Source organism: Ambystoma mexicanum, chromosome 13 (assembly GCF_040938575.1).
Source record: "Ambystoma mexicanum isolate Mex_15411 chromosome 13, UKY_AmexF1_1, whole genome shotgun sequence".
NCBI lineage: Eukaryota > Metazoa > Chordata > Amphibia > Caudata > Ambystomatidae > Ambystoma > Ambystoma mexicanum.
Window position 1 is genome coordinate 383,640,046 of NC_090938.1, and position 24,258 is coordinate 383,664,303.

Here is a 24,258-nt window from a genome sequence, read left to right on the forward strand (position 1 = left end):
TCAGAGAATCCTGACTGAAGACCTTGCAGTTGCAGGTAAGTTTGCAGTACAGTTTTTCAGTAATTGTCTATTTATTGTCTTTTGTCTTCCAGGATGGAGTTCAAGGTGAGCCGTGCTGCTAGGTACCTCGAGCGGGGAAGAAGGCACAAGTTCGGAGATGCGTGGGTAGATAGGCTGTGCCAAGGAATTCCCAGGTAAGCTTACCGCTGCTGCGACGCTGATTGGCCCCGCAATGGGGACGCAGTGAAGGATAAGAAGCCGTTGCGAGCTGGAGTTCCTGCAGGTAAGCAGTGGGGAGTAGCTGGAAGGAAGCGCGCCACGGGTTGGAGTCCTCGCAGGTAAGGTGTAGCGCACGTGGCGGGCAGAAGAAGCTGAGCTACTATCAAGCGAAGGTAAGGCGGAGTAAGAAGAAGTCGGATCGAAGATTCCAGGTCAGCAGAGGATCTTCGGAGCTGCGGTGAGTGTGGAAACAGAAAGTCACACGAAGCAGAGGATGCTAACTGGGTGTGGCTTATATAGACAGCCACACCCAAAGACTAGACCGCACCATGCAGAATGGGCACCAGGAACAGGAAATTAAGCTTTTAACAGGAAGTGGACCTAACTAGTGTAGTTCTTTGCAATGCTGTATGATAAAGGGCGGATGAGAACTCAGGAGCCCCTCATGTGTCTTTTGTGTCAGGCCCTAGTCCACAGAATCCCAATCCGACTATTAAAAAAGGGCGAAAGTGTGTTTGAGAGCTTGTAGCTTCTGACACCACCCTCCACTCCCCCACCTTCTCCTGCAAGCGGAAAGGGAAAAGATACAGAGGATGAGCAGGGGCTATACCCACTATGAGAAGTGAAGGTGGCAGAGGGGTACACAAACCCAGTATTTTGACCTCCATGATATACCAAGGAGTAGGGGCCAAAAGGGGTTGGGCAGACGGAAAGGGAGCGTGCGGCGAGGCGCAGACGGGTACTAAGGAACGGCTAGAGGACATAGCCTCGAATGAATGGGTATGAGGGCAAATCCTCTGGAAGCTAGATGGGAAGACAACGGGAGAAGCAGCATGGGGAACTAAAGCAATGGAAGGCCTTAAGGAGAGCAGCGAAGCAAGAGACTGGGTGGAGATATTCGAAGAAGTGGACAGAGGGGAAAGGGAAGCAGAAGAGAGTCATGCGAGAGAGGGCAGAGACAGGCAAAGGGAGTAAGAGAAAGAGTGTGAGCAGTGAGAAAGGACGAGGAGGGAGCTAGAATCGAGTGAAAGACGAAGAGAAGAGGATGAGAAGGCAAAGCAAGTTTTAGTGACGAGGGAACGGAGAAAGTGGCAATTAGAGCAACTTATGAGAGTGCGCGACCACAAGGAGAAGGAGAAGCGCTCAATCAGAGATATAAGAACAAAGTGGGAGATGGGCACAGGAGATGACAACAAGAGAGGAAGCAAGTGAGCAGAGCCAGACAGCACAACTACACAGGACAGGACCCAGTCAAAAATACAACAGGGGGTTAGTTGCATTTTATACAGGACTTGCGCCATCTTAACCATATTGTAGAAGCACAGTATCCTTTAGTTCCGAATCCAGTGACAACTTTGTGTAGCATTCCAACAAAATCTGCTTACTTCATGTTCATAGACTTCAGGAATGCTTTCGTCTGAAGGGAGGGTTCAGAGAATGCCCGTTCTCACTCCCAGATCCATGACAAGACAAAGAGCCAGGAACACTCGCAGCCACCTATCTTATTTCGGACTGAACCCAACTGCACCGTTTGCTGACACGTACATGGAAAGATATCCTCTCAATCATAGAAACCCAATCCAGTGGACATCCTTACAAGTATAGGCGAGACCACAGAGATCGTGGATGGGAACAGCCTAATGGACAGTCTCGAAAAAAGCACCAAGAAGCCACGATGCTGATATCACTAGTGACACCACGTCATAGCTGTGTTAGTCATGAAGCACATTCACACTGCTGCATTGCATTACACAGACACATACCCACACACATGAAGAACATGCTTACACAGTTCTAAAGCTAGAGGACAGATATATATACATACTGTCAAAGCTTTTATTATTTTTATCATTAGCCAAATGCAGTAACGCAGAAACGCAAGGCAAATGAGAGATCCAAAGCAAGCTTGCAGCTGCTTAATGCAATTAACCCTATGGGACTACAGGAGTATAAATTGAGCCTGATAGGGCCATGTGCGACTAACTTATACGTTACCTAGCATAGCATGAGCATGTAGAAATCATATCATGAAGTTTAAGGAAAACTACAGAAGGCCTTGAACCACATAGCCTGAGATGAGAAGAGCTGATTCAGGCTGCACAGAGAGCAAAACAGGCTCACAGCCAAGGTCAGAGATTCACGGTCACATTCCAATCGTTAGACGACAAGGGGACCAGCTGCGGAGAAAGGGAATACATCCCCATAAATGCAGACCCAGGAGCTCGATTGTGTGGTCTCTAAGCATGTGATGAAGCCAAACAAAACAATGGGCATTCACCTGTGGTGGGAAAGCAGAGCCAGTCCCAGCAAAGCCAGATGAAGGAAGCAACAAGTGTTGCAATGTCGGAACGCACTCATAGGCAAAGGTTGTACACTACAAGTTACAATACAGACATATAATCGTTCACATCACCTTGAAGAGGTACACAGAGGGCTGAGAACCGAATCGAGTTCTAGGCCTGGGGAGATCAGTTCTAACCAATCACAGCCACCTGACATGCAAGGGCCAGCAGAATAACCTCTATAGGGTACTTCCACAGGTATTATTACCCTTGATACCCAATCCTCTGTGGTGATACATTTTTCGGGGAAGAGCCCAGGTGATGATGCAATACTTGTACAAAACTGAAGCGCACACCATGGAGAGCTGAAAAGTACGGGAGAATCTTGATTGTCTTGTATAATTCCTGTTGGTTTTTGCAATAAACCGCAGTTCTAACTTGCCATTGGCTGAGTCCTCCATTTATTATGGGGAAGGGAGTTGGGCCCTTGAGAGTCAGCTGGACCCACTGATGACCTCTGGTATACCTGGGAAGACTAGCCAAACAAGTTGGTAGCAGAGGTGATAGTTAGCTAAGCTAGCCCGGCACAAAGTAGACTCTCCGGATGCAGAACCTCAAAAGCTACAAGACCCCTCTCGTGTTTCGAGAAGACAGGGAAAGCGTGCCCTGTGGAAAGGCTGTCAGGTGCCAGCCTGGGAAATATCCTGCCAGAAGTCTGTGAGGGGTCCAGCAGACCAGGAAGGCAAAGTGGCAGCATAGGGGGATGCTGCAGCAGAGCAGCGGCAGCAGACAACCGAGTGTAAGTACTGACCCAGCCACATGGCAACGGGGGTTGTGAGGGGGGTATTGAGTGTTGTGGAGTATTATTTATTACTGTTTAGCATTGTCGAGTATTATCAAGTATTGCCAAGCACTGTTGAGTTTAGTAGGGACAGGAGCAGAGGTAGATTTTATTATTTGTGGTTAGGGCACATTCTGGTTTGAGGTAAAAGGTTTTGGTGAACAACCTAGACTATTGACTTGAGGGCACGGATGACAGAAGTTATGTAAATAGTGGATTTCCTGTGGGTTGGGCATTCCTAGCTTGGGTCATAGATGACGGTATCCATGTAAGGTTTAGCAAGGGAGCTGACCTAGATTGCCGAAGGTGATTCGTCCGGTTAAGTCTCGAGGAGGCGTTTTACTTGCGAGACGACGCAGGAGGTACAGATCGAGCACAAGCGAAAATTGGTATGCTCTGCTATGAGGCAGGAAGACAGCTTTGGGGTTGGTGTTGGGAGTGTGTGTATTTTTGGGGCAGCAGGGTTATAGCATTGTACGTGCTGTTATTGATTTCTTAGCACTACCTTGTCTAGTAAATAGGTGATGTCACCCCTAGGTTTGCATACAGGACTTGGAGAACACGAGATGTTGAGGAGCTAGCATTGGAAAGCTTGAGATTGCCAGACGAGGTGAACCAGAGGGGGTGCACGGAATGTGCATGTGCGAGATTTTTGGGTGTGCCTGAGGAGGCAGCGATTGTAGAGGGGTAGTGCGCCAAGCACGCCTAACAGGTTGTGGAGCCAGAGAGGCTTGTAGTGAATTAAGAAGCACTGTGATTACACTGTGTTCCTCCCTTAACATCAGATTTTCTAAAACCTCAATTTGAGGTCAGGTAAGAGCAAGAGCAATGTATCAAGGGAAGTGTGGGGGTGACATGCCTCTACCGCACCTGTGTAAGACCCTTCTACCTTATAAAGACAAGATTTGCAAATATAGCATGGAATGGACCAAATGCACTGAGGGAAAGTTACCTAAACCATGGCCACATTGCAGAGGTTTTTCCAAAGATGTGCAGCAATCACTGCTGACGCACTTAGAGGGCACCTATAAGGGGAAGAAGCTAGCAAATCGCATGGCAATATTTGAGTTGTGGAGGATGTTTCAGGAGGGTGAGGAGGACGCAGCGAGGCGTCAGTGGATGCTGAGCCAACAGGAGGTGCAGGGGCTTGCGTCCCCACCCTCCGCTCCCCCACCTGCTCCTGCAAGCAAGAACTCTGCGGACACAGACGATGAGCAAGGGATGTACCCATCACGAGAGCTAAACGCAACAGAGGGGTATTCAAACCAGATATATAAACCACCACCATATACCAAAGAAGAGGAACCGAAGGTGACAGGGCAGCCGATCAATGAGAGTGGAGGGAGCGGCGAGGCACAGAAGGGCACGGATGGGCTAAGGAGCATAGGCCTGAACAAGTGGGTAGGGGGACAGATCCTCCTGAAGCTGGAGGGAAAAACTAATGGAGAGGCAGACAGAGTAACAAAAGCAATAAAGTACCTTAAGGAAAGCAGCAAAGCAACAGATTGGGCTGAGATAATGGAGGAAACGGACCAAAGGGAAAGGGAAAAGGAAGATAGACTAGAAAGGTGATGCAGGGAGAGGAGAAGGGAGGAAGAGAAAGAACAGGAGCAGCGTGAAAGAGAAAAGACTAAAGAGAGAGCACAGTGAGAGGAAGAGGGAGGAAGAGAAGGAGTGGGAGCAACGGGAGAGGAGGAGGAAGGAGCAAGAAGAGATTGAGAAATGAAGCGAAGCAGATGAGAAGGAAAAATGAATGTTGATAGACAGGGAACGGAGGACGTGGCAGGTAGAGCAAATAGCACGAGAGTGCACATGAAAGGAGAAGGAGAGCACTCTTAAAGAAATAAGAGCACAATGGGCACTAGGCACAGGAGACAGCATGAGCATGAGGGGAGGAGGTAGGAAGGCAGAACCAGACAGTACAAACCTGCCAAGCAGAGCCATGACCACAGCAGAAGGCATGGGCTGTTTAGGAGATAAAGGTGGCATAGACGTGACTGATGCAAAAGGGAAGGCTGGGGAAAGACACAACCTCTAGGAGACTGAGCTTTGTGGGTTACTTCTGCAGCGATAAGGAGACAGAGTCAGAAGATGATGCAGGGGGAAGTGGGGAGGAGAAAAGAGGGCGACCAAAATACAGCTCTCCGGGGACAGCGCAGAAAGAAGTATGACATGGGAGGGGGACAGAAATATGGAGATGACGAAGGATGACCGGGGCGGTCAGACACCATGAACCAGAGCAGCACTACACACCTCTGACAGTTTACACCCATACATTGAGCGACTTAGAGACCTCTCAGGACGGAGGAAGTGGGAGACAGCTATAGCATGTTCTAGAGAGAGGATCATGAGGCGATCTGACGACTGTGCTCAAATACCCATAAGAGAACGGATAGATGTATACACCAACAAGCAGATAAGAATGACAAGAGGAGCGAGTGGCGAGGTAGGGTTCACACAAATACCCCTACTGGAAAAAGGAGGGGGCAACCTCAATATATACCATGGAAGCATATTGACAAGAAAAATGTGGGTGTGGGGAAATTGATATATAAGATGGATAGGATGACAGCGGGGTAGAGACTAGTAATAGGGGACGTAAAAGGACTTAGTGGCAATCGTCGGAGAAGCCACTGATGACATATGGAAGAGGGCAGGGTTTCCTGGAGTGACCAGACAGGACACGGCGCATGATCATTCGCTGATTGCAAATTGCAGAGGTGCCATAGGGCAAGCCTTAAGTACACAACACCCGGCACGTCAGACATTGGTGCAATTATGGCCCACAAGATGAGGCCAGACGAAGACCTTTTACACTATATCTAGGTGATCCAAGAGCTTTGGCGCCTTGAAAAGCGAGAACCTTAGGACAAACAGTAGCAGTATTTTACCATATATTATGGCAGGGACTGCCAGAACCGGTTCAGAAACAGCTGAAGAAGTTAGTAGGCATTGAGGCAAAACCTTGCCCAGAAATGCAGCTCACGATAGTACACCACTGCAGGCTATTAAAGGAAAAATTCAGAGGAAGGCGGAGGAAAGAAAGCTAGAGGAAGCAAAATTTGTAAAGAAGAAACTATCAAAGTATGCATTGGAAGGGACGGTACTGACAAGTGCTGGCGGGGGAACATACAGCATGGCTTTTCGAGGGAGAGGGGGACCATCCAGAGGACGTGGGTATGGGCCACAGTTACATCACAACTAAGGTGGTGTCCCAGGAGGGTTTCGAGGATACGGGCCACAGGTGCAGCAGGGCGCAGGGGACTACGCAGGGGCTTTCCAAGGGCAAGGTAGGGAACCACCACAGTGCTGGAGGTGCGGGCAAATGGGGCACATTTCGAGAGTGTGCAGAAACTGGGGGATGCAGCAGAATTGGGGAGCACAGTACCAGCAAGTGTACCAAGGGGATCAGGATGACTATTACACACAGGACCAAACACAGCAACAGCAAGGACAGAGAGTGAACATCCACAGGAACACCAACCCATGACACAGATACCACAGTTGCAAGTACCCATACTACAGTTTTTACAATCACCCCAGACTCGAGACAGCACACAGCAGGTGCCACAGATACAGAACAGCATGCAGTTACACAACTGCACAGTGTCACAAATAGACTCCATAGCAACAGCCCCCATTAGATACCTGAGGGGGTAACCATGGTGGGGAATAATCAATTTTTCTGGCAATAGTATGTCCTTATACCCTCAATTGGATAGCCCACAGACGGACTTGATGGGTTCCATCCTGTCGATCACACCCAACCCTGCAGAAGAACCTTGCATAGGGGTGGCGATAGGTGACAACATTTTGTCCTTTCTTGTAGACACAGGAGTGACTAGGTCCTGCATTGGAGAGAGAACATTTATGTTGTCAGGAGATGCCATGAATACTCAAGTATTCTCTGGGGCTAGGGAAGTGGTAAGCTCACCGGCACCCATGTTTTCAGACCTGAAAGCTACAAGTTTGCCTGCCGGGCCACTGCATTTGACAGGTCTGACATTGCCGGGCGCAGCAGCCACGCTAGGCAGACTCGTCACGGCAGCGCCAGCACCATTAGCAACAGCGCCGGTGTATCCGAGTCTTCACTACCATAGAGTCTTATGGGACACTATGGGAATGGGGACTAACATTTTACCAGCGCCTGACTTCCTGGGCCACATGTCCAGGTGGCACTGGGAAGTCAGGCATCGGTAAAATATTATGAGTCTGGCAGCAACCCATAGGTAGCACTGGCAGGGTTACCGCCAGACACGTAATGAGGCCCAATATCTCCCTTTTCATAGGTGAACACAACTTATCTTTGCCCTTACTTTGCTCCCAACAGACACCTATAAATTTACTGGAACAAGACATTATGAGCAGACTAAACATGGCAATTTCATTCTTAGACAAGGGGATAGCGGGCTCTACACCAGGGATACACTTTTTCAACGTAAGAGAGATATTTCAAGCCCATTGTGGACGGAAGGTACAGACTGGGTGCGAGTAGATGAGGAACTGTTCCAGTACGGGACTGAGATTGCAATTGCATGGCTCCCAGGGATTCAAGGGAAGATGTGGTGTGTTCCAAATGAGTATTTGTTCAGACGATAGATAGCATTGGATTTGGCAGATGGGACAATAATACCACTAGAGATTGAGGCAGTGATTGTGAGGGATGAGTGGATAGTGGTACATGGGATGGACGACACTGGATGACCATGTCAAGCAGTGATTGCCATAGCTGAAGGGTACAGGGTAATCACAGTAACAGACAAAGAACTATTCAGAGATGAACGATCAGAGCATGAGATGGTGTTTGAAATGAGTGTGACATTTTGGTTGAAGATACACTGCAGAGAGGTACCACAGAGGATGGCAATGGTGCTGGAAGCATGACCATCCTTCTGCAAGGAGGATTGGCCAATTGCAGCACTACTGAAGCAGGGCATTCTAATACCATGCAACACTGCTGTGGATCCAGTTAAGAAAGCAAAAGTGGGGTTATGGCGTTTTATCCAGGACTTACGCCCCCTTAATCACATTGTAAAAGCAGAGTATCCTCTGAATTCAGCAACCATTTTGTGCAGCATTCTGGCAGAAACTGCCTGTTTCAAGGTCATAGGGCCTCATTACGGTTCCATGTGATATTATCGCCGCAAAAATATCGCCATACAAAGATTTCACCATATTTTTCCGGAGAAAATAACACATGAACCCTGCGGGGGACACCCCCGCAATCCCTGCATAATTTTTTTATGTGCGGGGGACACCCCCGCATCATTTTTGTATGTGTGGGGGACACCCCCGCAACCCCTGCACCTAATATTTTCGACACCAAAAATATCGCCTATGGCCGTTCCCGATGACCATATGTACGGCGATATTTTTGGTGGCGAAAATATTACCTGATACCCTCATTACACGGTAGGCGGCAACCATGGCGCTAATAGCGCCATGGTTGCCGCCGGTATTTTACCGTGTCAGCCTTGGTGGATGGCGAAATTACCACCCTACTCCAAGGTGAGCGGGGGCGGTAATTCCCCATTCACCAAGGCACTTCCCATTCCCATTTTTGCCCCCATAGGGCATAATGGGAATGGGGAAGGAGCTAATTACGGTACCACAAATTGCGGTACGTAATTAGCTCCAAGGTCCCTTTGCGGCACCCTACTTTAACGGCTGGTAAAACCAGCCGTTAAGGTTGGGTCCCGCAAAGGGAACTCGTAGTAAGGCGGTAAGGGTTTACCGGTACCGGTAAACCCTTACCGCCTAGCGTGTAATGAGGCCAATAGACTTGAAGAAAGCCTTCTTCTCTATACCACTACACCCAGACTCACAAGACTTGACTTCCTTTATGTATAGAAACCAGAAGTAGAAACATACAAGACTTCTTCAAGGGTACTGTGAGTCACCCTCCATATTCAATAGGGTCCTCCAAATGGACTTAGGCAATGTACAGATGGAGAGCACAGTGATACAGTATGTAGACGACATTTTGATCTGCAGCACAACAGAAGATCGGTGTAGAAATGACTCAGTGCACACTATGAGAAACCTGAAGGTGTCTCCCTGACTAGTCCCTGGAGATCTGTCATCCAGGTGGCCAGGACACGGCAATTGCTATTGGATCCAGTTCCTAGGGGTGGACCAGTACGGGGTCCTCAGGGAGTGTAAGTGGGACACCAGCGGGTGAGACGCGGTATCCCCCTTCGTCTAGCACCTTTTCCCCTTCCTACCACGTGTGATACTCAGAAACACTACACCTTCCCCCCCTTTTACGACACAAACACTTTCGCATACCACGAAAGACAATGGACTAACACCAGAGCCATTTACCTGACATGTCCCAACACAAGGGTCAGGCAAAATCAGGCAACTGACCAGAATTACACACCTGACTGCCCTTTCCCTCCCCCACAGGGATAAAAGGTGGAACACAAGAGCACACTACGAGCAAGGCAGACCACATGAGGAGACAGCTAACCAAGCACAGCAGTTCAAGAGGAGGAGAAAGGTGGCGAGAACCGAAAGGGTGACATGGACAGAAGAGACCTTGCCCTCTTTCGACTCAGGCCAGCATGTCTACACTGATAGTCAGAACAGGGAGAGATGTTTGCTACCGTGGTACCAGCCCTGACTCCAGAAACAACAAAAGCCAAGCGGTTCATCACAGCCAGTGAGTCGAGGGCAGAGCCGATAAGAAACTGAACTGTGTTGAACGAAAGTCGAAAAGGGCAAATTAAGGAAAGTTCCAAGAACTGTTAACATGAAGGGAAAACCAGCAGCAGAAAGCTCTGGCACCACATGGGTGCTCATTCGAGAGACTCTGTTTGTTCCCACGTTTGTTGAAACTACTGATACCAGAGGGCTTTCGGAAAGCCGCAAGGGAAAGGTCAAAGTGGTCATACAGGAGTCTAGCAAAATCCTCTGTACAGTCGAAAGTCTTTGACCAGCACGAAAACATTGTGTTGGCAAGAGTGAACCCGACAGAGGGATGCCGACAGAAAGGGGCAGAGAAAAAAGCCCCAATGAACATTGTGGTGACAAGAGTGAACCCGAGGGAGGGAAGTCCACAGTGCCGTGTTTAAAGAGTCATTAAGAGTTGTGAATGCAAAGGAAAGCCATAGTGAACCCGATGGAGGGAGGCGAGCATTAGAGAGAGGTCTGAGCCCAGAAGAGGGGGACCCAGAGGTGAAAACTATAACCAATGTAACAAAACAGAAGGAATCCTGTGAGCAAAAGCCGTAGTGAACCTGACAGAGGGAGGCTGCTATTTGAGAGGGATCTGAGCCCAGAAAAGGGGAAACAAGCGGTGAAAAGCCATCACCCATTGTGCCTGCAGAAAGGAACTTTTTGTAGAAAAGAGACTTAACCACCAAAGATCCTGAGAACTAAACTGTCGTCTCGTTCTGGGAAAGCTCAAGAGTGTGTTGTGCTCAGAAGACCCACCTTGTCTCGTGCTCAAAACATGGGAAACAGAGACATGGCAACCACATCCTGACTTATTGTTTATGAACACTTCTTTCTTTCTTGTGAACATTATCCCACACGCTTTTGTATCTAGTTGTAAGGTTTGGCAATTGTTTTTATTTAGTATAGGCCCTTTTATTTGACAAGACGCCACCAGGACTGCCTTTATTTACATTTGATTGTCATAGCTTGCTCCCATCTTAGATTTAGCTTTAGATTAGGCGTTTTTCCAGCCCACCTATACAGTTTAATAAACACCATTGAACTGTGATCACTTTGGTCTGTCTTTACTGTTGCCACCATGAGTTCCTTACATATGGTGTCAGCAGTGAGATATGACTCCATTGAAACTAATTGGGGAACCTTACTATTTCAAAAACATAGTCAGAGAGCCTCTAGCCCTCCCACCGCCACCAAGGAATCAATCGGGTTTGATATTTGTAGTAGTAGGGAAGCTATTATCCCCCTGGGAAAAAAAGGAATGATTCCTGCAGACTTAGTTTTGATACCCCATTCGGGGTGCTACATAGAATTGGCCCCAAAATCTGGCCTAGCATGGATGGAAGTTCAGGATAGACATTTTAGCAGGTGTTATTGATACCGACTTCCAGGGAGATGTGAATGTTCTCTTACAGAATCATGGTGAGATTCCTTTTGAGTTATGCCGGTGAGATCAAATTGCCCAGGGAATTTTAGAAAGAGCTCCATTTCCTCAGTTTAAAGAAAGAGAACCAGATAAAACAGAAAGAGGCTTTGGGGAAGCTGATAAATCTCTTAATGTCAAAGACAGGAAGGGAGAAGAGCCCACCATCTATCCCGACCTAGCCTTCGCCCAGCGAAATGACTGAGCTGTCGCTGAACCTTTTCTACAAGCAATTCTGTAAGGAGAAGGCTCAGAGAAAGGAACTCCTTTTTTTTCTTCTTAAAACAAGTATTGCTTTATAGAAGAGAAACATCTATGGAAGGTTTGGTAAAAACACAGTTGGTAATACCCAAGAGCCACCGAAAGGTTGTACTGGGGATTGCACATTCCCATTTTACCGTGGGGCATTTAGGACAATCTAAAACCTAGGCACATATTAGTAGGATGTTTTACTGGGCAGGTATCCACATCAATATAAAAACCTTCATCCAGACGTGCAGAATATGTCAAAAGACCACCACGCAAATCCCATTACCTGCCCCTCTCAACCTGTTGCCAATCATGGAAGTCCCCTTTTCAAGAATCAGTATGGACATAATTGTACCTTGCGAGACATCCAGATTAGGCGATAAATATGTCCTTGTGATTGTGGACTATGCAACCCAATATCCTGAGGCATTCCCACTGCGAAATATTACCACATAGAAGATCCTTAAACATCTTTCTCTAGGGTAAGCTTTCGCCAGGCAATGCTAACAGAGCAGGGTTCAAACTTTATGAGTAAGCTTATGGCTGAAGTCAAAGAGCTACTCCACATTACCACCTGTCGAACTTCTGTGGCTTGGTAGAAAGATTCAATAAAATCCTAAAACTAATTTTACATAAATTGGTAGATAAGGACGGGAAAGATTGGGATTGAATGATCCTGTGGGAACTATCTGCAGTAAGGACAACCCCCCAGGCTTCCACAGGTTTCTCTCCCTTAGAACTGCTCTATGGTAGAGACCCCAGATGTGCTCCGGGAAACCTTGGAAGAACGAGAGGAGACCCACATTCCCATCTCACAAACCGCCACTAGAATGCAAGAGCATAGGAAATTACTCAAATGGAAAAGGCCCAGAGCCAACAAAAATACACTTATGACAAAAAAGCGAATTTAAGATCATTCTCCATACGACAAAAAGTACTGATCCTCTTACCCACCTCAAAAAACAAACTTGTTTCCAAGTGGCACAGACCTTATGAGATCATAGAATGAGCGGGAACCTGTACTTATAAATTAGACCAACTGGACAGAAAACAGAAAGTCCATTTGTATCACGTAAATCTCTTGAAAGAGTGGAAAGAGAACCCGTCAGCCACCCATGCCAAAGTTCTAGCCTGACAGGTTCCCAAAGAGATAGATAACTTTGACTTAATTCCTCCCTAACTGTCTATCCAACAACAAGAAGATCTAAAAGATCTAGTGATCTCGTTTCCTGAAGTATTCTCAGAAAAACCAGGAAGAGTAAAAGGCAAATACCACTCTATTAGAACACCAAAAGGTAAAGTGGTTCATTTAAAACCATATCTACTCCCAGGAGCCCATAGAGAGACAGTGATCGAGGAAGTCAACAAATGTTGAAAGCCAACATTTTTGAGCCCTCTTAAAAGCTCATGGTCCTCTCCTATCGTGTTGGTCACTAAACCTGACCATTCCTGGAGATTCTACATAGACTTTTGTCTATGTAAATGCCATTTCAGACTTCAATGCCTATCCCATGCCACGCATTGATGACCTAATTGATAAACTCGGAGCAGCCATCTTTCTAAGCAAAAATGAAGGTGAGGCGCGCACTCCAGTTCCCAGTCATAACGACCTGATGCCATATATAACAGGGTTAAATCCCAAGAATGTCCAAGTATTAACAGGGTTGAATCCCATCTGCCACAGTTCAGTTGCTCTATTATTCTTCTCCTCCTAGCGCTTTCTTGGCAATGATATTGACAGGGCCATTTATCCTCAACACCCAGAGAACAGAGACAATTTGGAAGCAGCACTGCCGTGCAGAGGACACCCCATGGTAACTCTCTCACAGGTAGCAGAGTTAGGGCAAGGAGTTCCTACACCTCCAGAGTGAGGGTACACTGCCTGTTTGTTATTTTCCTCTCTACACACATTAATCGTGAAAGTGCAATTGTTTTCATTGCATTTTTTCCATACTGCCTTATGACCACCATCCTGACATTTTCCAAAGCCAATTTGTCTAACTTATTAGGTCTTACCAATTCAGAGCACATCCTCCTAGTTTGTATTATCACGTCTTCATAGCATATTGGCCCAAACGTACCCGCAACTTGAACAAATAAACCTATTTGTCCTTGCAATTCTTTGAGACACTAGCATTCGGACTGTATGGGAACAACTATTCATTTTTGCCATGTCAGATTATATGATTAATGGGGCTTAAACTAACAATATACTAAAACCCTCACAGTTATTCAAGCACATTTCAGGTGGGTAACTGATATGTTGAAGTTGCATAAGGATCCAAGCAGCATAGGTAAAATGAAGAGGGAGTTATTAAAACATGCTTATCTTATTGTGACTCTTATTTCGAAGTAGTGTTTTTGCATTTCTCTTTTGGCGAATATCTCTTGTGTCTAGTGAAACCATTGTCTCCCATACTATCATAACCCCAACTTCAGCAGATGGAACAACCAGGTCAGGTGGACAGGGGAGCACTGTAAGCACGATAAGGAGAGGTAAGCATAGTGCTGACACAGACATGGGAGGGGTGGACCTATATCTCACTGACACTGTTAGAGTGCCTAACAAGCACATGACCAAAGTAGGTAAATAAACCAGTGGGGAGAGTTACAATGTCTGCTCACTAATACTCTATGCCATGAGTGCCTCCAGAACGTTTATAGCAACTGAAATACCAGCAGCAAGAGCACAATGCCTCATGAACCTATCCATGGTTACAATCCGAGCAAGATTCCAAGGGAAAACAGTAACATTGAGATGGATGTCTCTGGCAACATTCCCCTATGAAAACAGCTACATAAAGACTCCTGACATGATGAACAATTACTGTCATTTGGATCAAGCTAAACACTACATTACTGATGGCCCACAGAAAGGGGAGACAAAAACAATAACATTAAAGAAGCTACCATTCCCGAAGAGGGGGGTGAAAGAAATAGGAGGAGAAACAGGATGCTGAGAAAGACCACAGATGCTTGTGTATGGTCAAGTTTATGCAGAAGAAGGCTGGAGAGATGGGCAAGCACCAGTGAGCACAGTCCAAGGAGAAAACTACAAGTGCCTAAAAGAATGGCATGCAAATGCAAAGCTAATCACCTGGTTAGACAATGAAGCTGGGCCAATGCCCATAATACCACTGAAGAAACCTGAACTTTGTTACAAGAATGAAGGTACAGTAAAGGTTGGAGATAACACTGAGTGTAAATACACAGAAAAGCATTCAGCAATGAAGGTCGGCACTGCAGTATTAATGGACCACTATTGAGCGTGTGGATCCAAAGCATACGAGAAGCTGCCACCGAACTGTGCAGAAGTTTGCTCGTTGGTACACATCAATATGCCAGCACTGGTAGTACCCCAGACGGCCATAAGGATAGACAATGTCCCTAAAATTGACAATTACAAAAGAAAGAAGAGGTCCGTGGAGGTAGGAGAGGAGGGAAGAAAGAAACGGTCAGTGAGTAGAATGAAAAGAGATAACTATTTCTCATCAGAATCAGAAGCATCACTAGACGATGTACCACCTGAAAATCGGTTATTCAGCTGGACAGAGATGTTTTTCGCGTCAGTGGTTCCAGCTGTCCAGACGTACAAAAATTCAAAATGGTTGTAGATAACCAGATGGGAGCTGATGCAGACAATAAACTCTAGAGTAAATGGCTTCAATGAGATAAAAGAAGAGCTCTGAGCAGAAAGGTTAATGGCAGGTTTGGTGGTTTCTTGTAACAGTATATGGTGCTGTGCTAATTATTTCCTGTCTCCCTCAAACTTCAGTAATACTCACTCTACAATTGTAAAAAATGCATGCACTTGAATCTCGTTAGTGATTAATAAATATATAATTATTTTAATATTTGAATATACCTATCTGTGAGCGCTTTCGAAGTGCCAAGAGACCTTGGAAATTGCAGAAGGGCATTGTAAAAAACGTTGACACATAACGGATGAAATGGAGAGAGGGGATTTTGCTGGGTTCTCTGCTCTCAGCAGGGAAGTAGATATAGGTTAGATTTTGACTTCCTTTTGAAAAGTGTGAGTCAAAGGGTAGAAGAGACCGTCTTCGAAGTCTTCTCCCGGAGTGGGTAAAGGGTGTGAAGATAGGGGTGGGTGATTTGGTGGGTGTGGAATTTGCTGCAGGATACCCTTTTGCAGGTTGGGCGTGTGCTCAGAGGAGAGGGAAAATGAGGAAAATGGCGGATGGGAAGGATGGGCTAAATGGAGGTGTGGCGTGTTGGAATGGGTGAATTGAGCAAGGAGTGGTAAGAGTGAAGATGTGCTGTGGGACTTGCGAGATGTAGGGAATGGAGACCGTTAGAAGCAGTTTGGGGTTAAGAAGGTGTTGGAGGAGAAATTAGTAAGTAAGTGGGGGAAGAGGGGCGAGGATGTGTGGAGGGCTGTGAGTGGTATAAGACAATGGTAGGTAGTGGTCTAGAGGGCCAGCAGCAAAGGAGCACCAGAGAATGAGATATTGTCCATAAAGAAACAGATCTATTCCCACTGCAAGTGGATGGGGCAATATAATAACATGTTACATGGGCCAGCATGATTCCTTGCATCGCCCTAGATGAGGGAGTGGACAGAAGGGATAGGTGATGAAGGATAGGGTACTGAAAAGGCTTGGATGCTGCTGGGTGGGGTGGAAAGGCGAAGGGTGCCTGGAAGACGATCAAATAGATGGGAGAGTGGGATTAGTAAAGGGATGTTTGTTTTGTTTGTTTTATTCACGTTTTATGCGCACCTGACCCGTGGGTAGCAGGGCGCAGAATTAAGAAGATATCAGGCTTACATAGTTGCAACGCATACATAGAATAATATACATTATACAATAGACATCTATAAAATGTACCATGTGGCAGAAGGTACAGAGGTGGGGGTGTCGGAGTGTTAGAGAAAGCAGAGGGTGTGGTAAGTGGGATGGGAATTAGCAATAGGATAGCAGGTAGGGATACTGGAGACTAATTGAGAGGATCAGGGGACTTTGGGAAGATAGGAGGGGGTATACTAAAGGGTGTGCAAGCAAGCAGGCAAAAATCTTCGGAGTGGGTAAGGCGATAAAGGTGGGGGAGTAGGTAAGAGGAATGGGGTGTGTGTGCGAGGAAGGTTAGTGAGGGGTACAGTGACAAGGAGAAGGTGTGTAGAGGGGAAGGGGCAAGCAAAGATGAAACTAGAGCTAGGAGGGGGCAATCGAGGTTAGTAAAGTTGAGGTGCGGAAAAGGGTTAAATAAAACCTGTAAAAATGGAATGATTCACTGTTACTTATCAGGTTGCTTTGGTTTCGTGTAAAATATACTAATGGTGGAGTGGTAAAAAAAACGTTAAAGCGAGATAATATTTAAAAACTACAACGAGGAAGAATACAGTAAAACCTTATACAGCGTTATGATGTGAGAAGCATTTAGGGATTTTTCAAAATAACATGCAGCAAAATATAACCACAACCGCCGACTTCATATAAGAGCTGTAACAAGGATCTGGGGTCTAGAGTTGGAGACGGGGGTGAAATCCGTTACAGCACTCCCAAAACGTTGGGATAATGCACTGTACCGGTAGCATTTGAGAACCTGTCCCGTTTTTCTGTTTTTTAAACGTTCTGCGGCTTATACTGGTTGCAAAACAATGAAACGAAATCAAACTATTCGGTACTTACCTCTACAGTGCCTGGAAACAGGGACACAACCTAACCACGGTTATGCGTTTCCTTTTACCCGTTTGCACATGATCACTGTTACAACAGCAGTAACATTCATGAACGTATTACACGTGGTCTCAAAGGTGTGTAAATCGTCTTACCTAGTTGAGGACGCCCCCTGTGTCTCGTCTCACTGGCGGCCGGGACTCAAAAGACTCGAGGAGCAGCTTGTGCTCAGGTCAGCAGCGTCATATCGCTCCCCTTCGGCTGCCCCTTTTTCGGAAAATAACCCGAGTGGCTGCCAACTGGGGCATTTCGACATACCACGCCCTCGCCTGTTGGTTAATGTTAAAGGTATTTGTACCGCGCGCACTCAGGCGCTCAGGCGGGTCTGAAAACGAGAAGGCGCGGTGGGTTAGTTAAGGAGAAGAGGGTTCGTTGCAAAATGATGCATGAAAACAGGTTCAGCTGCGATTCGCGGCATGTTTTTTTTTTCTCCAGGTGTCTCTTACTTGGATACGGCGTCTGATTTCCTCCTGAAGAGAGACAGTGGAGCCCAAGCCTGCTGGCTGCTCGAGCTTCCATCTAAAAGATTCCCGCGTTACCCCCACAAATAGAAAGGGAAATGAGACTTAACACCTGAGGGATGATGCCAATGGTACGGAAGACTGCCTCACTATACGCAGACACCAGTCTTATGTAAAGGCAGGTATCACACAGGATTGCATATGATACATGCTTTAGGACTGGCAGCGGTCAATGCATGCTGGCAGGATGCCAGCCTGTTTAGGACCTATATACTGAAAGTGTTGACCTGCTGGTGAGAAGTAGTTTACCGTAAGGCCTGGAAAGGTGATTCAGTCACTGGCCGAATAAGGCCATGGCTTTGAGATGCGTGTGTGGTGTGAGAAACCTAATGAGAGGATCATGGTTTTTCATTTGGTGGCTTGCAACGTGATGTAAATGGTTAGCGTGATAGAGGCCTAACACGCCCTGACAGATGTCCTGAGCAATATGATTTTGGAGTCCTGGGGAGCCAGTCTAGGTCCTGTCCTGTCCAGGTGACAGCAGGTGCACAACAAGGAAGGCCTGGACCCATAAAAGCAGTGAAAGTGAGCCCCTCCCCATCCCGCCTACCAAGCCTCATTTACTATCTCTTCGTTTTGCTATATTTATGATTTTTTATTTATTTCTGTAGTTTTCTATAGCGTGGAGCAAAGCTCCACAGGGCTTGAAGCCTCTCAATAGATATTTGATGGAAAACATCGTAATCCATTAAACATTATTGGCAAGAACTTTATATTTTTGAGGACTCAGGGTCTTTTACCCCAAACAAACTGTTTTGATGATGTTGGTGTTGATGACGAGATTATATATGATCATTCTCATCACTCCTGGTCTACCCCTCTACTCACAATTCTAATTAAGTGGAGGCTCCATGCCTCCAAGACAGACAGAAACCAACCAAGTTGTCTAAAAGATTGAAGAAGTTTTCCCTCCGACTTAAAGAGGGCATGAAACCTGCCCTTTCTTGTCCTCTTTCTGTGTTTTTATTGCCAGACAAGAAGGCAGAAGAACCCAGGGGGAGAGCCAGGTGGGATTTAAGGACTGGAGCCGGGCAGATGTGCCAGCAGTAATGAGGATTATCATACGCAATCTTGCCATATCTCCCGTCCCCCCTTTTCTTGTCATAGTTCCATAGTTCTTACTAAGTGAAGACGTAGCAAGAGCTGCCTTTTTATACTTATGCCAAGTTGCAAGAACCTGGTACACAAATGTACAGCACCAAAGACCTGCACGACAAACAGCCGAACGGATCCAGCTCCACTGATGAGCTATCAAATGACAATGGTACACAGTGCTGAAAGACACATTACCAGGACACACTGCCACACAGCATAGAATTACCACGAGCCATGTAGCTAAAACAGAGGCGAGTAAGTCCGTAGAGAGAGGAAAGTTGATCCATCATTCCAAGAAAGGTGAACAGCAGCAGTTTTACACTTGACACCAGGTTTCCCTCTAAGCTATGTGCATGTGTGTTAGGGAGAATTCTCACTTATGGCTAATTTCCCTTACCTATAGAGTCCCCCAGCAGCTTTGCTGGATCTGAAGGGTTTATTTCTTTTTACCTGCTAAGAGTGAGACTCTTTTTCCCACTCCTAGGCATTTTTGCTATGTGTGTTCTAGGCTATTTTTGTGGTTAATGCCTATGGGTTTCTTTTCTCTCACCCATAGGAACCATCTTTATGCACATGTGTTACACAGCACCCTCCGTGCAGTGACACAGGGGTGTCGTAGCGACCCCCAAACATAGACTCCATACCCTGAAACTGACTACTGTCTCCAAGAGCATGTAAAGTCTCCATTGACTTTACTAGTCAAATCTTACGAACTTAACCAGTACAACCATCGTACTATGGAGGTACTGGAAAGGGTTAACAGTTTTTCCTTTAGGTTCATTTTCGAGGGGGTACCTTAAAGTCTCGCTCTCTAAAGTAAAGTTTCTGGCTGGTGGCAGTGGTTACTACCAAAAATATTCAACCGCGAATATTTTCCTAGGGGATTTTCCCATTGTTCGAGGCTAATACTTTTACTGACAGCCTCTAAACTACCGCCGGTTTATTTTATTATTACCTTTAGGTTTTAATTGCCAGAACTTAACTTCTTTCTTGAGTCTTACTCCATACTCCTAACCCAGGTCGGGGAGACTTTGTTCGCTTTTTGGACTCTAACCTGATAGGCTGGAGGGTCTCCGGCCAAGAAGACCACTCCACTGTGTGAGTGACAGCGAGGCTGTATGAATGGGTCTCTTTCTGCATAAAAGCAGGGTTCTGAGGACTGGAAGAGCAAGACGTCGCCACTGGAACTACGGAACCGAAGGGGAGAGAAGCCACAGACATCTTCAGCATCTACACCACCGGTGAAGCCCTGCTGGATCGTTTCACCACTTTTCTTCCACACGACGAGAGGAGATCTTCAGCGAAAGAGCCTCCTTCCCTTGAGCTGGTGGGGTCAACCAGTTCACCTATCGCTTCCTCGGACCTGCCTTGGTCGAATCGACAGTGCCCCGCACTTGGAGACCGGATAGCCAGGCAGCTATCGACCCGGACCGCGATTAAAAGGAGCGTACCTTTTAAACTTCGTTTGGCAGCACCGCGGCTGGTTTCATCCCTGGGTAGTGCAGCGACTTGAACCTTCCTCCACGACGAGAGCCTCTCTTCCTCTGCTGGACCCCTCGACCTGCAGGAACTACCAGGAACAACGGCCACCGCAGGAGCCACTTCTTCACGTTTAAGGTACATTGTTCCGCCAGGCCGCCCTTTCTCTGTGGTAGCACTAAAGGTGTTTTAAATCCTTTATCTACTTGTGGGGTCGCCAGCCCGCTCTCTTAACATTGTCTTTTGCCTAGCATCTACCTCTTCAATATTTTTCTACTAAAGACTTGACTACAGCTACAAGAACATTTTTGCTCCTAAGCTCTTGGTCCTGTACCACTGACTCTGGCTCAGGCCTATTGACTCTGGCTGATTTGTTAGATCTGCTCTCACTAGATTGGTTTTCAATGAGAAATGTGTTGATGCACCTAAATCTTCTAAACCCCTCTTCCTTCCTACTGTTTTAACTTGTGGAGTTCCATTTTGCTCAGTATTCATTCACTTATCTTTCTGCTAAAGTGTCACTGTGCATTACTTGTTCACAAAACTTCAGGGAAGTGTTACTAGGGGGTGTCTGAAGATATTTCGGTTTAACTTGTGCTTTTCCTCCCTTTCGGTAAATTGTTAGACTGCCATTTGTAGTTGGTTTTCACTGTGCCGTTTTGCTCAGTTTTCACTCTGCCGCAAACTTGTCTACAATTGAATAGGGAGTTGTATATACTTTTCCTTGACTGAATTTTAACTTACTTTACCAACTGTGATTATGTGTTGACTTAGAAGTGTATAAAATAGTTATATATTCTCTTTTTGATACAAAGCTTTGGTCAGTGTTTCCTTGTTCCATAGTACTGTGATACCTATTGTGTAAACCCTGAATACTACTCCTCTCCCTCTTGAGATAAGTCTGACTGTTCAGCCACAGCTACCAACAAAATCTTTGTGGTACAGACTGATACCAAAGGGATGAGTGTTCCCTCTAAGCTGTGTGCATGTGCACTTGCCCAGCTTCCTTCTGGGTGCCGCTCAGAAGATTTTTAACAGCGCACACAGACAATTCTCACCTATTCAAAAATAGGTAATAAGGCACAAGCCAAAGCAATGACTTGAAATTAGCTTTCTCTTAAAATAAGCAACTTGTCTTGATATTCTGTTCATTTGCATTACACTACTATGCAAAGGTGACCGTAAACACCTAAAATCCCCAACAGCAAAATACACACGAGAGATTAAAAACTAATATGAAAAACTGGCTCCATGAACAGAAGAATCTAACCAGAATATGCCTGCACACATTAACCAAATAATGTTCCCTCCCGACCCATGACCCCTAAACTGGATTCTACCACACTTTGACCGTATGACTAACTGTGCCCAGAACACATTAAGACAGTAGCGGACAACCTTGACTCCTCCTCACTTGGCTCTGCGAAAGGTTAGCAGACGTGTACCTATAACCACTTGTTTTGGGTTTGTTGTGATATGAATAACGTTCATGTGCCAGAATTTCTGTTACACATTGTGCCTTACCAAAAGCTTCACCCACACGATACAGTCGAACTACCAGCTAAAATAATGGATATTGACAGTAAGTAAGCATGCTACCTGGATGTGTAACCTTATCCCATACTTCCTCTTCTTTGTATATATGTCACACAAGTGCTTTAAAGCAGCCCCCTTGCAAGTTAACGCATTATAAAACTCAAATATTAATTTGCCCTGTAAGGATTTTGAGAAGACACATGTGATGCTCAGTATCTCCTACTTTATCATTACTAACATTACCCTATAAGTGGAGAGCAACATTGCAATATCATTTACTTTGCCTACAAGAGATACTGGGTATGGACTATGCCTGGGATTACTTGTCCATAGTATCAGGGCACCAGTTATTCAGACAGGAGAATGCTTTTCACACAATATGCCTCGTTTACAAGTGTTCAGCGTTCCTTTGGGAAGAGACCGTTGCACATTATATGGTAACTCGCTGCTATGCAAAAACATTTACACAGAGCTCTGTGTAATCCTACACAGTGACATAAGGGTGGTATGTTGCAAACAATCTTGTATGCACTGTAAAAGAATTGCGTACATGCAGAGTCATGGAATTGTTAAAATGCACATAATATGTTGAGGCATTAAATATGCCTTGCTTGAAAAGTATTGTGGGTCTGCAAATATCCCAGCAAATGTTTACCACTACAATCCCTCACTTTTTACAGTGCTCTATCAACTAGTATTGGAGGCAAGCACAGGGACCGGGGAAGGGTATGGGTATGGCTGTAAGCATCACTCCTTGCGGGTGATGAACAAAGCAGCAAATTTCAAAAACCAAGTCAGACGTTTCGGCAGTACACTGAAGGAAATGTGTTGCTTGTCTGCTAAAGGATAGGACATTCTAGTACCCGTCTAGACAACAGTGCCTTCTTTTTCTTTCTATGTCAGCTGCTGAGGGCTTTTCCATATAATCATTTGCTCTGTATTGTCGCTAGCATCTCCCTGCATCTTATTTAACTCACAACAAAGAATTACAGAAGAGGGAACCATAGTTACAGAAGGAGGGACTCATCTGTTGCATCTCTAGAGATTTGATGCCGTTAACTTAAAAAGACATATATATGTGATTTTCTTACACAGGGATCGATAATAAACCTCAATAAAGCTCTTGTTTAATTTGTCTAGACTGGTGCGTAAGACTGGCTAAAACTGTAGACTACATTATGTTCCCTGTCATTTCACTTTCTATGATCTATGGACCCTGCATTTGATATCTGTGCTCTGTCCTGTCTCCTCCTCTCCCATTAATGGTGGCACTCGCTGGGATGTCCTCATGGATTCCTTTCACTCCTCTAGAGTCATCCTTAATGTCTATCTAAATGGCACTGTCATGGTCCAAGGTCCTCAGGCCAATCTCCTCCTCTTTGATAGGTGTTTCCCTAGCCTCATCAACTTCCTTTCAACTCCTGCTGTCCCTTCCTCTCACTGCTCTGCTACCTTGCACACTCCTCCCTCTCTCTCTGCCCCTTTACTGGCTACATCCTCCCCTCCGCAGGGCGTACCTCTGATTTGTACCCCTCCCCGGAAGGTCTTTAAGGCTGGCAACCTTCTGCATCTGGCCACTCTCAACTCTCGCTCTGCTGTCAAACATTCCTCTGACATCTGTCACCTCCTCGAAGAACTTGACCTTGATGTCCTCGGTCTTACTAAGACATGGTTCACAGGCAGCTCTGTCACGAGCTTTGACACTCTCCTCCCTGACGGCTACAAGATCCTCTCCGCACCAAGACTCTCCCGGCTCGGATGTGGTGTAGCCTTGATCTTCCCTGAGTGGATTCCTGCCACTATCATTCCCACTCAGATTTACCCCTCCTTCGAATGCCTTGTCTACAGGCTCTCTATCTCCCCTAACCACTCTCTTACTATTGCTACTCTCTATCGGCCCCCTGGTCAAATCACCTCTTTTCTTTCAGATTGGGCTGACCTCTCCTCCTACCTCCTGGCCGCAACCACCCAACTCCTCTTCCTTGGTGACCTAAACATCAACCTTGATTCTCCCTGTCCCTCATCTCTGCTCTTTCGTGACCTCTGCGATTCCCTCTCTCTCTCCATCCTTCCCTCTAGCCCTACGCACGCCGCAGGACACACCTTTGAAGTCTTGATCTCCTCTGGCCTCCCCCTCTCTACCTCTCTGACTACCTCACTCTCATGGAGTGATCACTACCTCCTCTCCTCTCATCTCTCACTCTCTTCCCCACAAGCCAAGCCTACCCCTACACTGCCA

The 24,258-nt window shown here is 46.3% G+C and overlaps 1 protein-coding gene across 1 annotated transcript in view; it reads right to left on the reverse strand.

The window, feature by feature from the left end:
* The window catches only part of LOC138521238 (dehydrogenase/reductase SDR family member 4-like), a 382,515-nt gene extending 364,908 nt beyond the window's left edge, over nucleotides 1-17,607 (reverse strand). The window contains exon 1 of the mRNA XM_069633930.1: nucleotides 17,484-17,607. The gene's annotated coding sequence lies outside the window, so the exon portion shown is untranslated. The remainder of the gene's footprint in view (nucleotides 1-17,483) is intronic.
* Between the last annotated feature and the right edge of the window lie 6,651 nt (nucleotides 17,608-24,258).